At 41.0% G+C, this 4,176-nt stretch overlaps 1 protein-coding gene across 3 annotated transcripts in view; it reads right to left on the bottom strand.

Annotated features, from left to right (window-relative positions):
* The window catches only part of LOC106869243 (uncharacterized), a 107,537-nt gene that overhangs the window by 46,482 nt on the left and 56,879 nt on the right, over positions 1 to 4,176 (bottom strand). The gene's annotated exons all lie outside the window — the stretch shown is intronic.

Here is a 4,176-nt window from a genome sequence, read left to right as displayed (position 1 = left end):
TTTCAGATTGGTTGAGAAACTCCAGGTAATCCTAAAGCGAAGTCCGAAGTCGAAGGCCATCATCAGTCGATTTTCTAAATCCATGGTTGCATTCCCCAGTTAAACTGGTCTCTCACTTCTGTATGTATGCATTTGTGTGTGTGTGTGTGTGTGTGTGTGTGTGTGTGTGTGGTGTGTGTGTGTGTGTGTGTGCGCTTTGTTCTTTACTACTTAAAGTTTCTTAGTTCGTAAGACGGACCCACCTCATTAGATGCCAAGAGAAGAGTAATGTGTGTGTGTGTGTGTGTGTGTGTGTGTGCGTGGGCCCGTGTGTGCGCGTGCGTAAGTGGTAGAGCAAATACATGCCCGTAGATATGGACGCTTACACGCACGCACACATACACATGCACACACACATACACACACACATGCACACGCACACACACATACACACACACATGCACACGTCCGAACGTACGTATTTGCACAGCGCCATACAAACGTTTACTGCATTGTGCACGGCAGCTGAGAACGTTTGAAGCAATCAGCTGGGGACATTGTGACGTATGTGATGGGGGGGATCGATAGATCAATAGAGATATAGAAATGAAGAAAGAAAGAGAAAAAAGGAAAGAAGAAATGCTATAACAGAGACAGCAACAGTAACAGCAAGTTTTAAATAATGCATTTACTCCATTAGCCGGCTATAAGACAACACGTTGTGAGATAATAGCAGAAAACCAGTGTCGAAGTGTAGGCGGTGATTGGAGGAGAAAGGGTTGTGGGGAGAGAGAGAGAGAGAGAGAGAAAAAGAAAGAGAAAGAGAGAGGGAGAGCGTGGATGATGTAAGAGTTAAGATATGGCTGTGTAGAGTTGCCAATTGAAAGGTAACAGGCGCTCAGACGTACAATTTCCACCTTGATTCTCCCACTTTTTCCCTCAACTTCCGTCCATCGTGCCGCCTGTCCGTCCCTTGCTCCTCCCCGCTCTCTCTCTCTCTCATCCTCCGTCCGTTCTTTCCTCCCACTTTTTTCTCTCACCCACCGTTACTCCCACTTCCCTCTCTCTCTCTCTCTCTACCCTCCTTCCTCTCCATCTTTCTCTCTCATCGTCCATCCATCCCGTCCTTCCACTTTCCCTCTCCCTCTCCATTTGTCCGTTCCTCCCTCTTTTACTCTCACCCTCCGTTATCCCTCCTCCCTCTCTCGCCTTCTCTTTCACTCTCTCTCTCTCTCTCTCTCTCACGGAGTTTTTTTTATCGAAATTAATGTAAAAGTTGTCATAACTTTCTTTTCATTTATTTGTATAGGTCGTCCATATTGCTCATATTGGTAGAGTAACTCTTCTTTTATTCAAAGGTTTCTACTCAACATAGTCTCTATCGCAAATGTATTTTCGTTGCAATTCTTAAATATATTTTTGGAAAATATTCTGGCATTCACGATTGTACCCACTTCTTCACAGCCACTTCCACCTCGTCCGTGTCACCAAAGTTTGACCTTCATCAGCCAAAAGGTTGTATGGTAAATAGTGAACCACTGACCAGTCCGACTTGACAATTACCTGATTTGTTGCCAAAGATGGTGTGCAGTCACACACGGTCATGGTGAAGATAGACTAATTTCAGATCCACTGATTTTTCTAAGTTATTTTTTGCTTGAATTACTCTTCAAAATGTTTTGCTCACTTACTGCTTAAGGTACATCCATGTTCCAAAAAACATGTTATACCCCTCCCCACAAAAAAAAAAGTCACTAAGAGTTTTTGTTTAGATCACTGACTCTTGAACTTGTAGCAGTGATTTGAAACCGAAATGCTGGATACTTGGTCCAACATCACAAGTAAACCACCGACCACAAGATCGATCTATTAACCAACAAATCAGCGTGAGGCAATAGCATGGCAGGGTTTTCTCGAACATTCTAGAATTTGGCTCACGGTCCTCTATAAAAACCGTTTGGCGCGCAGTTTAGAGAACAGACGACCGAGGACCTTCGTCGCCATGAAGATAACGCAGCTGATTTCAGATAAGTTAGGCCGACCGCATGTTGCCATACTGATAACTTTCTGCAATCTCAGAGTAGTCTCTCTCTCCCAGTCTGTAATTATTGTTGTTGTTAACTGTAAATGGCCAACGCGGTTAGTCTTTATGTACGACAATAAATACATTAGTAAAACGATTTTGGGTACTGTTTAAGTTGTTTTTTCACGCAGCCAAGAAACATATTATTATTCACCTGTCCAACCCTGACACAGCAAACACCCAACATCCATTAACGACAAACTTCTTTGGCGTTGGAGAAGAGATATGACACTATTCTATGGACTGTCTTCATTTCCAGAGTTACGCCCGTGTTCCATCCCCAGTCATCAGAGTGGAAAAACGAACATGTCGTTATTGGCTTCAAAAGATTCCAGCAAACCAGAGTTGGCTTTTACCCTCCTCTCCTTCAAAATGAGAATCAACTGTCGAGGTACACACTTTCTGATACTCAAATTCTACCATCATTTTCTTTAATGCACTATGAATGCAGTTCAGTCGTACAGGAAGTTCACGGACTGTGACTTGACTGTATTAGTGAATCACTTTGTTGTTTCGTATCAGAGGTTGCAGTTGATAATCTCTCACTGCGTGGTTTGTCTTCAGAGTTTGTTTTTCGTTCTTTAAACGTCTTCATCCATCAGTGCACATTGCTTTTGTCAATGTGTCATCTCCTGAAACAACCTCGTATAGATGTGGGACAGCCTGCTTCCATCCTTCGTCAAAAGGAACTCAATAACAGCTCATTGCTTCTGCTTAGATCTAATTATTTACCTGCACGGAAATGTTTATTATACCAACCTGTACAGTTTGAACGCCTTATGTTATTTGATGAAAAATATTGCTACCCGCTTGTGCATTACTTTCGATATAACCTATGTATATATGTATGTATGTGGAGGCGCAATGGCCCAGTGGTTAGGGCAGCGGACTCGCGGTCATAGGATCGTGGTTTCGATTCCCCGACCGGGCGTTGTGAGTGTTTATTGAGCGAAAACACCTAAAAGCTCCACGAGACTCCGGCAGGGGATGGTGGCGAACCCTGCTGTACTCTTTCACCACAACTTTCTCTCACTCTTACTTCCTGTTTCTGTTGTGCCTGTAATTCAAAGAGTCAGCCGTGTCACACTGTGTCACGCTGAATATCCCCGAGAACTACGTTAAGGGTACACGTGTCTGTGGAGTGCTCAGCCACTTGCACGTTAACTTCACGGGCAGGCGGTTCCGTTGATCGGATCAACAGGAACCCTCAACGTCGTGAGCGACGGAGTGCCAACAGTATGTATGTATATGCGTGAGTTGTTTTGTTTGCGTGTGTGTGTGTGTGTGTGTGTGTGTGTCTGTTGTATATTAAATAAAATACTGAAATGTCCATATATGTGGATAAACCTTAAATCATTTTATATCACTGCATATCATAAACATAGATTAAGCCTTGAGTTCTCTCAAAAGAGCAGAACAGAGAATAGCTCAACTAGTTTCACCTGGTCTTTGCCAGCTCATCACAATATCTGCTCCATCCTGCTCATGGTACACGTTATTCATATTTTTCATATGTACCTTACAGCTACTAACGAAGAGTGATATGACTAATGAGTGTCGACTTCACTTCTTTGCATTTCGTTATATTCGTTAATTATGGTAACAGCATGAGCATGAATAAGTTTTATGGTTAATAAACGTACTAGCAGACATAATTACAATGTGTTTATATATGCATATCTATGTGTGTATATGTGAGAATGTATGTACACACACACACACATATATAGATCTATATATATATATATACATATGTATATATACATTATCTATCTATCTACATATATAAAAATTTATTAATGAGGGTAGAAATTGATATTGATCAATTAAAACCAGTGGTCTAGCATATTAAAAAAATCCGAAGATTAAAATTATATTACATAAAAGAATAAAAGGAATGATCAGCAAATATGGATTCCTGAATGCTAGAAATAGATTCTACTGAGAACATACTTTTTCGTGGTTGGATGATTCGGCATCTATTTCTAGCATTCAGGAATCCACATTTGCTGGTCATTCCTCTTATTCTTGTATGTATCTACATATATATGTATATATATGTGTATGTGTGTATTTATGTATATATATATATACGAATATATATATATATATAT

Source organism: Octopus bimaculoides, chromosome 11 (genome assembly GCF_001194135.2).
Source record: "Octopus bimaculoides isolate UCB-OBI-ISO-001 chromosome 11, ASM119413v2, whole genome shotgun sequence".
NCBI classification, from domain to species: domain Eukaryota; kingdom Metazoa; phylum Mollusca; class Cephalopoda; order Octopoda; family Octopodidae; genus Octopus; species Octopus bimaculoides.
This window is presented reverse-complemented; position numbering and strand designations above follow the sequence as displayed.